The sequence below is a fragment of the Cnephaeus nilssonii genome, assembly GCF_951640355.1.
Source record: "Cnephaeus nilssonii genome assembly, chromosome: 8".
NCBI lineage: Eukaryota > Metazoa > Chordata > Mammalia > Chiroptera > Vespertilionidae > Cnephaeus > Cnephaeus nilssonii.
Window position 1 is genome coordinate 100553620 of NC_137079.1, and position 12038 is coordinate 100565657.

A 12038-nucleotide genomic window follows, 5' to 3' on the forward strand; every position below is an offset into this window, starting at 1 on the left:
CATCCTGAATAACCAACTGCACAGTAGCTAAAGAGAAGTCTTATAACCATAACTTACAGAGGAAGCCACATTGAGACTGGTGGGAAAGGCAGAGATACAAAAAGGGTTGATCCTGCTCCCACGAGTGGTGGCTCAAGTTCTGAAGGGATATCTCAGCTGTGGAAGATCTGCCTGAGGAGCATAAAGTCTAAACTCCAAGCTAGGCTCTCCAGCCCAGAGCAACAGAGTCACCAACATCAGGCTATGAAAAGTAACAGGGTTTCTGTCTATCAGGGAGAAATGGCTAGAGGCACAGGGATCCTCTTAAAGGGCCAATGCACAAAATTTTACTTGTAGCCACTCACCCTGGTCCCTGGTGGATGGAGGGCAGAGGGCAGAGAGAACTAGAGTTGCATGAGGAGTCTGGGGTTTGTGGTTTTGGGAGGGACCTGAAGGGATAGCCACCAAAATCCCTGTGCTGAATCATTCTCCCATACCATAGATGCCATCTTTTGTGAGTGGAACATTCTGTTCTGTGTGGCATCAGTCGAGGGGAAGGCAATAGCCCCACACTCTGAACTTCCTCTCACCCCACCCTGTAGATGTTACACCCTGCTGAGGAGTACAGCCAGAGGTTCTTTCAGTGACTGAGCTTAACAGGTGGACTGCAGGTGGAGGCAGGAAAGGCTGAACTCTGGGTGCCTTGGGACTTTTGGTGACCTGCCCTCAGGCCTGGTGCTGGTAAAAGCCAGCCTTGGTGCACATCTTAGTCCTTGCCCTGTGTACCCAGCCACAGAAGAGGCAGTCACAAACTGTGGTTTGCTGTTAGCTCCAAACAGGTTTCCTGAGGCCAATTACAGGCAGCATCTGACAGTGGCCTGCAACCGAGTGCCTCCCAAGAGGCCCAGAACCAACACACCTAGTGGCCAGCTTCAAACAAAAATAGAAAAGATTCCAATAAGCTTCACAAGTAGCATATCCAAAGGGAAAACTTGGCAGGCACTAAACCCTACTGAGGTAAATTAAAGCAATGTGGAGTCAGCACCTGCATAGCAGCTTGTACACCATGGTCAAGGTTGAGCTTCACAGTCAGCTAGCCTGAAAGTCAATCCCACACACAAATGGGCCAATAGCAATCAATATTAAATTACAACAGGAGGGCCTACATAACCTACACAAGGGACATTCCCAGAGCACCCGGCTCAGGTGATATAAGAGACTGCACCACTCGACCCAACAGGACACCTACTACATTAGGGCATCCCAGGAAGACTGGAAGTCAAATCAGATCTATCTAATACATAGAAACACACACAAAGAGGCAGCCAAAATGAGGAAACTAAGAAACAGGCCCCAAATGAAAGAACAAAAGAAATCTCCATCGAAAGAGCTAAATGAAATGGAGACAAGCAATTTATCAGATATAGAGTTCAAAGAAATGGTTATAAAAAGGACATAGAAACAATAGTAAAGGTCATAAATGAAGAATATGATATGTAAAATGAAGAATACTAGTACACTGGGAGGAATAAATGGTTGGTTGGATAAAGCAGAGGATTGAAGCAGCTATTTAGAAGAAAAGGTAGAATAAATACCCAATCAGAATAGCAAAAGAAAGAATTTTTTTAAAAAGTATAGGTTAAGAGGCCTTTTGGACAATATGAAGCATAACAACATCCACATCATAAGGGTATCAGGAGAAGAGAAAGCAATGATCAAGAACACTTGAAGATACGACAGGAAACCATAAAAATACTAGAGGAATCCGCAGGCAGCGAAATCTCAGACATATGCCGAAGCAATTTCTTCACTGATACTGCTCCTAGGGCAATGGAAACTAAAGAGAAAATAAACAAATGGGACTACATCAAAATAAAAAGCTTTTGCACAGCAAAGGAAACCATCAACAAAACAACAAGAAAGCTCACTGCATGGGAGAACATATTTGCCAATGATATCAACGATAAGGGTTTAATCTCCAACATTTACAGGGAACTCATACAACTTAACAAAAGGAAGTTAAACAACCCAATCAAAAAATGGGCAACTGACCTAAATAGATACTTTTCTAAAGAAGACAGTAGGAAGGCCAAGAGACATATGAAAACCTGCTCAAAGTCACTAATCATCCGAGAGATGCAAATCAAAACAACAATGTGGTACCATCTCACACCTGTCAGAATGGCTAACATCAACAAATCAACAAATGACAAGTGCTGGCGAGGATGCAGAGAAAAAGGAACCCTCGTGCACTGCTGGTGGGAATGCAGACTGGTGCAGCCACTGTGGAGAACAGTATGGAGTTTCCTCAAAAAACTAAATATGAAACTCCCATTTGACCCTGCAATCCCACTTCTAGGAATATATCCCAAGAAACTAGAAACACGAATCAGAAAGGATATATGCATCCCTATGTTCATAGCAGCACAATTCACCATCGCTAAGATTTGGAAACAGCCTAAGTGCCCATCAGCAGATGAGTGGATTAAAAAACTGTGGTATATCTACACAATGGAATACTATGCTGTGGTAAAAAAGAAGGAGTTCTTACCATTTGCAACAACATGGATGGAGCTGGAGAGCATTGCTAAGTGAAATAAGCCAGGCAGAGAAAGATAAATTATCACATGATTTCACTCATTTATGCAATATAATGAACAACATAAACTGTTGAACAAAAACAGATTCAGAGGGAAACATCGATCAGAACCTCAAACCTCAGGGAAGGTAGGGGACGGTGGGGGTAAGAGAGAGAGATCAACCAAAGGACTTATATGAATGCATATAAGCCTAATCAATGGACACAGACAACAGGGGGGGTAAGGACATGACTCGGGGGGAGTTGGGGGTAATGGGGGAATAAGGACACATATGTAATACCACAATCAATAAAGAAATTTAAAAAAAAGAACACTTGAAGAAATAATGACCAAACACTTCCCTAACCTGGTAAAGGCAAAAGACACACAGTTCAGGTAGTGCAAAGAGTCCCAAATAAGAAGGGCCTAAAGAGGCTCACACCAAGACACATCATAATTAAAATGTCAAAGATAAAAGACAAAGAGGGAATCTTAAAAGCCATATGAAAAAGGTAGTTACCTAAAGGGAACTCCCATAAGACTGTCAGCTGATTTCTCAACAGAAATGTTTCAAACCGGAAGGGCTTGACATGAAATATTCAAAGTGATGAAAAGTAACAACCTATAACCAAAGCTACTTTAGCTAGCAAGGCTATCATTTAAAATAGTAACAATAAAGAGCCTCCCCAACAAGACAAAGTAAAGGAGTTTGTTACCAAACCAGTATTACAAGAAATGTAAAAGGGCCATTCTTGGACACTTCTTGTAGCAATATTTTTTTCTGATATATCTATTAGGGAAGGGGAACAAAAGAAAAATGGGACTACATCAAACTAAAAAGCTTTTGTATAGCAAAAGAAACCATCAACAAAGTGAAAAGACAACCCACTAAATGGAAAAACATGTTCGCCAATACATCTGATAAGAAGTTAATATCCAAAATTTATAAAGAACTTATAAAACTCAATACCCAAAAAACAAATGTAGGAAGTGGTTATAGGGTTAAGCCTTGGACTGACCTTCTGGCAAAGTCACAAACAAGTCCCATCTTGGAGAGCACAGTCCTCTAAGCATAATTAAGCTTGATCTTGTAACTGCTCCCTAGAATCTAGGGCCTAGATCTTCCCTGGGTAGCTAGTGGGCTGTGGGAGGGGCAGCAAGTGCTGCCAAAACAAGTGAAACTTACAAGAACATTGTCAATTGCCTTGTTTATCCCTGACAATAAATAAAGCCTCAGCTTTGCAGTCTGGATCTGTCTGTGGCCTCATCAAGGCACAGAAGATCCACCTAAACCCAGCTTTTTCTCTTTGTCTATCATTTCTCCATCCTTTGTCGCCCCCGCTCAGGCTCCCCGAACCCTTGGCTGTGCTGGCGCGGCACAAACAAACAATCCAATTCAAAAATGGGCAAAGGATCTGAATACATACGTCTCCAAAGAGGACATACAGATTGGTCCTTAAACTATGAAAAGATGCTCAACGTCACTAATTGTCAGAGGAATGCGAGTTCAAACCACAAGATATCTTCTCATACCTAGAAGAATGGCTATCATCAATAAATCAACAACCAACAAGTATAGGCAAGGATGTGGAGAAAAAGGAATGCTTGTGCACTGTTGGTGGGAATGAATATTGATACAGCCACTGTGGGGAACAGTATGGAGGTGCCTTAAGAAATTAAAAATAGAACTGCCTTATAACCAAGCAATTCTACATCTGGAAATTTATCTGAAGAAAACCAAAACACAAATTTTAAAGAATATATGCACCCCTGTGTTCATTGCACCATCCTATCCTATATAATAAAAGCCTAATATGCAAATTGACCGACCAGTGGAATGACCAGCGGAATGACTGGTCACTATAATTCACACTGACCACGAGGGGCAGATGCTCAACGCAGGAGCTGCCCCCAGCCCACAGGCCCCAGGCCGGCCAAGGCGGGTGCCAGTGGGGGCCCCCTGATCGCCCTGCTGGTCACCCCACATATCAGCCCTGATTCCCAGCCAGGCCTAGGGACCCTACCCATGCACAAATTTCATGCATCAGGCCTCTATAATAGTCAAGACTTGGAAGCAGCCCAAGTGTTGAACAGTAGATGGGAGGATAAAGAAGCTATGGTACATTTACACAATGGAATACTACTTGGCTGTAAAAGACAAAGAAATTCATTCTTGTGATGGCATGGATGGACCTGGAGAGCATTATGCTAAGGGGAATAAGCCAATCAGAGAAAGATAAATATGATATAATTTCACTTATATGTCAATCTAATAAATTAACAAGCAAAATAGAGACAGACTCATGGATAGAGAGCAAGCTGACACCTGTCAGGGGTGGTGGTTGGGTGGGGAGGGTGAAGGGCTTGAGCAAAAAAGAAAAACAAATGATAAAGAACTCATGGACATGGCAACAGTGTGGTGGTTGCCAGGAAAGAGGGTGGATGGGGGTGGGTGGAGAAAGGTCTAGAGGGATAAATGGTGATAGATGGAGACTTAACATGGGGTGGTGAACATGCAAAACAGTGTACAGATTATGTATTGTAGAATTGTGCATCTGAAACCTGTATAATTTTGTTAACCAGTGTCATCCCAATCAATTCAATTAAAATAAAAAGAGGTTTACTAAGTTTATGCTATCACATTTACAGGCATTATATGTAAGAAAATTATTTTACAAAGCATAGTCTCAAGTCATCTATATAAATAAAAAGCCAACATCTGTAACAACCAGAACGACCAATGACCGGTCACTATGATGCCCACTGCGGCCAGCAAACTGGCCTCATCAGGGGGTGGGGCCAGTAGCCCCTCCCCTGGGTCGGCCCCACCCCCAATGGGCACCCACCACCCTGACTGGCCTGCAGCCCCGTCCCAAACTGCCCTTCCCTGCAGGCCTAGTCCCCCCAACTGCGCTCCCCTGCAGACCTGGTCACCCCTCACTGCCCTCCCCTGCAGACCTGGTCTCCCCCAACTGACCACCCCTGCCGGCCTGGTCACCCTTAACTGCCCTCCCCTGCAGGCCTGGTCAGCCCCAACTGCCCTCCCCTGCCAGCCTGTTCACCCCTAACTAACCTCCCCTGCTGGCCTGATCACCTACAACTGCCCTCCCCTGCCGGCCATCTTGGACCACATGGGGGCAGCCATCTGTGTGAGAGCGTGAGGGTCAATTTGCATATTATATCTTTATTATATAGGATTTACTATTACTCTTCATTTACATATGACCATGGTGAGTCCAAGTTAGTAAGAGCAACACCTGTAATGAAACAGCACATTTGCCTGTCTTCATCCTAAAATTTCTTTTAAAATAATCTTTAACATTGGAATTCTTTTTCTGGTCAGAGAAGTGATTTGAAGTAACATTTACTATCCTCCAACATATAGGGTGGGCAAAAGTAGGTTTATAGTTGGGAGTACATGAAACATAGAGTTTATACTTATATTATTACTAGAGGCCCGGTGCACAAAATTCGTGCATGGGGGGGACGGTATGTCCCTCAACCCAGCCTGCACCCTCTCCAATCTGGGACATCCCTCTCATAATCCAAGACTGCTGGCTCCCAACCGCTCACCTGCCTGCCTGCCTGATTGCCCCTAACTGCTTCTGCCTGCCAGCCTGATCATCCCCTAACCACTCCCCTGCCAGCTTGATCAACACCTAACTGCTGCCCTGCCAGCCCGATCACTCCTACATGCCCTCCCCTGCCGACTTGGTCACCCCTAACTGCCTTCCCCTGCTAGCCTGGTCACCCCTAACTGCCTTCCTCTGCTGGCCTGGTCGCCCCTAACTGACCTCCCCTGCAGGCCTGGTCGCCCCCAACTGCCCTCCCTTGCAGGCCTGGTCACCCCTTACTGCCTTTCCTTGCCAGCATGGTCGTCCCTAACTGCCCTCCCCTGCCAACATGGTTGCCCCCAACTGCCCTCCCCTGCAGGCCTGGTCGCCCCAACTGCCCTCCCCTGCTGGCCCAGTCACCCCTAACTGCCCTCCCTTGCCAGCCTGGTTGCTCCTAACTGCCCTCCCCTGCTGGCCTGGTCACCCCTAACTGCCTCCCCTGCCAGCCTAGTCACCCCTAACTGTCCTCCCTTGCAGGCCTGATTGCCCCCAACTGCCCTCCCCTGCAGGCCTGTTCCTGCCCCCCCAAATGCCCTCCACTGAAGGCCTGGTCCTCCCCAAATGCCCTCCCCTGCAGGCCTGGTCATCCCCAACTACCCTCCCCTGCAGGCCTGTTCCTGCCCCCTCAACTGCCCTCCCCTGCAGGCCTGGTCACCCTTAACTGCCCTCTCCTGCAGGCCTGATTGCCCCCAAGTGCCCTCATTTGCAGGCCTCCCAACTACCCTCCCCTGCTGGCCTGGTCGCCCCCAACTGCACTCCCTTGCAGGCCTGGTCCCTCCCAACTGCCCTCCCCTGCTGGCCATCTTGTGGTGGCCATCTTGTGTCCACATGGGGGCGGCCATCTTTGACCACATGGGGTCAGCCATCTTGTGTGTTGGAGTGATGGTCAATTTGCATATTATCTCTTTATTATATAGGATTTATTTATTAAACATTATTATTTATATTATTTGTCTAACTATTGTTTTTATTTTGTATCCTTACTTATGATTTATCTCTTAGGTAATGATGGCTGGTAATTTAACCAACAACCAGTGAAAGTGGATACTCAAAACTACTTTTGCCCACACCCATATTCCTTTCATCCTCTTCACTCACATAAAAATAAACCAATCTAAGATAGCATGGCATCTCTATCCTCAGAGAGCCTTCACACAAAAGTTTTCTGCTGATCTGGCATGACATTTGGCACTCTGAGGTTTTTCTGTCCCTGTGGGCCTGAGGACATAGTCAGGCTTTCAGCCAAGAATCAGAAGGTTGGAGTGTAGGACTATTTAACAGCATCTAAATCGGAGAAACAGTTCAGTTTAGCACTGCACTTTGTGACATCCATGTTTATTAAAGCACTAGTGGCCCAGTGCACAAAATTCATGCACAGGGGGTGACCCTCAGCCCGGCCTGAACCCTCTCCAATCTGAAACCCTGTGGGGGATGTCCTGACTGCCAGTTTAGGCCCCATCCCCTCTCGCAATCCGGGACCACTGGCTCCTAACCGCTTGCCTGCCTGCCTGCCTGATTGCCCCTATCCACTCTGGCTGCCAGCCTGCTGGCCTCCAACTGCCCCCCCACCAGCCTTCTCATCCCCAACTGCCCCCCCCCGCCAGCCTGCTCACCCCAACTGCCGCCCCCGCCAGCCTGCTCACCCCCAACTGCCCCCCCTGCTGGCCTGATCGCCCCTAACTGCCTCTGCCTTGGCCCCTCCACCAAGGCTTTGTCCAGAAGGGCATCGGGGAAGGTCTCCTGGAAGGTCTCCCAGTCTAATTAGCATATTACCCTTTTATTAGTATAGATAGAGGCCTGGTGCATGGGAGGGGGCCAGCTGGTCTGCCCTGAAGGGGGTCCCAGATCAGGGTGAGGGTCCCCTTGTGGAGTGGGGCTGGCCTGGCTGAGGGGACTAGGGTGGTTTGCAGGTGGGACATGCCCCCATCAGGTTGGGGGTCCCCACTAGGGGGCGTTGCCAGCCTGGATGAGGGGCTGATGGCCATTTGCAGAATGGCCACACCCTCATCGAGGTGAGGGTCCCCACTGGAGGGCATAGCCAGCCTGGGTGAGGGGCTGAGGACTGTTTGGAGGTGGTTTGCAGGCCGGCCAAGCACCCAGCTTTGTCCGGGAGGACATCTGGAAGGTCTCCCGGTCTAATTAGCATATTACTCTTTTATTAGTATAGATGGGCTATCTATACTAATACATAACACTATTGCATGAAAAGAATATCCCCACTTGGATGTCCTAGGGTAAACTCCATCTCTACCCAGAGAGCCCACATAGGATAGATCAAGTTTGCATTCTGACATGGTGAGATTTTTATGAAAGCAACCCAAAGCCCTTTGTAGTGAAAATCACAGGTTCTAGAGAGCAGAGCCCTAACTCCCAAGCCAGCATAGTGAATTGGCTTCTCCCTTAACTCCCTGAGTAACTTTGCTTAGGTCACCTGCCCTTCCTGTCTGAGATTATGTCTGCAGCACACAAAAATAATTAGGTTAGAAAAATAATTTAGCCTCAAGAATGCAAATTAATGTAGATGCAACCAGTGTTGGTTATTGAGTTTGAAACAGGGCACAGAAAAGTTTTGAAATAAAAAAAATAATTTTTGCCTGGTCAGTGTGGCTCAATCATTGAGTGTCAACCCATGAAACAAGAGGTCCCTGGTTCAATTCTGGGTCAGGGCAACATACCCAAGTTGTGGGTTTGATCCTTGTAGGGGACATGCAGGAAGCAGCCGATTGGTGTTTCTCCCTCATGGATGTTTCAAACTCTCTGTCCCTCTCCCTTCCTCTCTAAAAATTCAATAAAAATATATTTTAAAATAACAATAATAATTTTCTCCTTATACTATTACTTTTATTAACATACTAGAGGCCCAGTGCACGAAATTCGTGCATGGGTGGGGGGTGGAGGTGTGTGTCCCTCAGCCCAGCCTCTCCAATCTGGGACCCCTTGAGGGATGTCCGACTGCACATTTAGGCCCAATCCCACCAGTCAGATCGGGCCTAAACGGGCAGTCGGACATCCCTCTCACAATCCAGGACTGCTGGCTCCCAACTGCTCGCCTGCCTGCCTCATTGCCCCTAACCGCTTCTGCCTGTCAGCCTGATCACCCCCTAACCACTCCGCTGCCAGCCTGATCGATGCCGAAATGCTCCCTGCTGGCCCAATTGCCCCTCACTGCCCTCCCCTGCCAGCCTGGTCACCCCCAACTGCCCTCCCCAGCTGGCCAGGTCCCTCCCCACTGCCCTCCCCTGCTGGTCATCTTGTGGCAGCCATCTTGTGTCCATATGGGGGCGGCCATCTTTGACCACATGGGGGCGGCCATATTGCATGTTGTAGTGATGGTCAACTTGCATATTACCCTTTTATTAGATAGGATCTTCAAGTTCTTAATAAGGAAGTGGATGCATATTTTGGTGACAGAAATACTGTCTTCTGATACATCATGTCTTCTTATACTCTCTTACTTTGTGTGTACCATAGTAACATGCCTTGTACATCCTATCTAATAAAAGGGTAATGTGCAAATAGACCGAATGGTGGAACTATCGGTTGCTATGATGCGCATTGACCACCAGCGGGCAGATGCTCAAAGCAGGAGCTGCCCCCTGGTGGTCAGTGCACTCCCACAGGGGGAACAGATCTAATCAATCAGTCGGACATCACCCAAGAGCTCCCAGACTGCTAAAGGGTGCAGGCCGGGCTGAGGGTCCCCCCCCCCCCCCCGAGTGCACGAATGTCGTGCACCGGGCCTCTAGTATTTTTATAAATCTAGATAGATGTTTACTTCTTATGTCTTTGGACAGGTATTTGTCTTTAAATATTAAAATTATAAAATCTACAAAGTATAAATACATATTTTTAGTTACAGAGTTTCTACCAACTATAACAGTATTATAACAATGCTCTAAAAATTAATCAAAGTAATATTAATTTAGAGGCTCTATTTGAATGATATTTGATAATAATAATAATCTGAATACACAATTTAGAAAGCACGTCTTAGAGAGATCCAAGATGGCGGCGTAGGTAAACATCTAAACTGCTGCCATGCACAACAATTTCAAAACTACAACTAAAAGACAAAATGTCTATCACCCAGAACCACGGGAAAGCTGGCTGAGTGGAAGTTCTACAACTAGACGGAAAGAGAAAAGAGCATTCAGGGCACAGCGCTGAAAAACTGAGGTAATGGAGGCGAGCGATCCGGGCTGGCGGCGGATCCCGGCTGGCGGCGGGCGTTGCTTTCTTCAACCCGAAGAGAGACAAGATCCCGATCTCTCTGAAATCCAGTTTCTGGGGAGAAGCTGGACTGTCTGCCATCGAGTCGGAAAGTGAGGGTGGCTTGCTGGCAGAGCTGCACACAAGAATAATTGTTTGCTGTGCTGGGGGGCGAGACACGGGGATGGAGTCAGAGAGGCAGAGACGGCACACTGCCAGCCATCGCTGTTTGCCACACCCTAGCCTAGTGACGCCCTAAGACTCCGCCCCGCACAACCTACAAGCCCACCCAAGCTCCAAGCAGCGGCTTTTGCATATGAATGGCCTTCTCTATTGCAGTTTAACCTAGCAAAGTTGCAACCCGGTTCAGACAGCTCCAAAGCCTCCAAGCCGCAAGCAGGGCGGAGAGGACTGTGGTTCGTGCTGTAGCTCCTGCAGGGTGGCCTCAGACAGTAGCTGATCTGCACCCCATTGGAGATCCAGAAGCCAGTGTATCTAGTGGTCAGTGTGAGACACCAGATTTCAACTCCTCACATCCATAAGTGATACATTCGGGAGGCGGACTCAGTGAGCACCAAAGCCCCACTCAAACAAGCCCTGTAGCACAAGCGTGTCTCCAGTGCAGCAGTGCTTCCATTATAGACACAGCTGGTCCTCACAGCCAATTGGCCTGGAGGTCAATTCTTCTCAGTGTACCAACAGCAATCAAGGCTTAACTACACCAAGACTTTGCACTTAGCCCACAAAGGGGTGTACCAAGAGCATCCAGCTCGGGTTATTGGGGAAGCTGAGCTACTGGCCCCTATAGGTCAGCTACCACACAAAGCCACTCCATCAACACAGGGAGGCAGCCAAAATGTGGAGACACAGAAGCATGTCACGAATGGGAGAGATGGAGGAAAGTAAACTACTGGACGACACAGAATTCAGAACCACATTTATAAGGTTACTCAAGAATCTTCTAAAAACCGCTGAGAAACTTGAAGAGACCTTCAAGGACCTTAATGAGAATGCCAAAAAAATGGAAAAGGACCAGTCAGAAATTAAGCATACACTGTCTGAAATAAGGAATATACAGAAACTCAACTGTAGATCAACGCACCCCAAGAGTCAAACCAAAGATCTGGAATATGAGGAAGCAAAAAACACCCAACCAGAGAGGCGGAAAGAAAGAATAATCCAAAAGTGTGAGGATAGTGTAAGGAGCCTCTGGACAGCTTTAAGCTTACCAACATCTGGATTTTTGGGGTGCCAGAAGAAGAGAGAGAGCAGGATATTGAAGGCCTATTGGAAGAAATAATGACAGAAAACTTTCCCTACCTGGTTAAAGAAATAGACTTACAAGTTCAGGAAGCGCACAGAACCCCAAACAAGAGGAATCCAAAGAGGAGCACACCAAGACACATCATAATTAAAATCCCAAGGGCAAAAGACAAAGAGAGAATCTTGAAAGCAGCAAGAGAAAAACAGTTCGTTACCTACAAGGGAGTACCCATACAACTGTCAGCTGATTTCTCAACAGAAACTATGCAGGCTAGACGGGAGTGGCAAGAAATATTCAAAGTGATGAACAGCAAGAACCTACAACCAAGATTACTCTACCCAGAAAAGCTATCATTCAGAACTGAAGGTCAGATAGAGAGCTTCACAGACAAGA

The 12038-nt window shown here is 47.0% G+C and overlaps 1 protein-coding gene across 2 annotated transcripts in view; it reads right to left on the minus strand.

Annotated features, from left to right (window-relative positions):
- FREM2 (FRAS1 related extracellular matrix 2) overlaps positions 1–12038 on the minus strand; it is a 337043-nt gene that overhangs the window by 318618 nt on the left and 6387 nt on the right. The window lies entirely within an intron of this gene.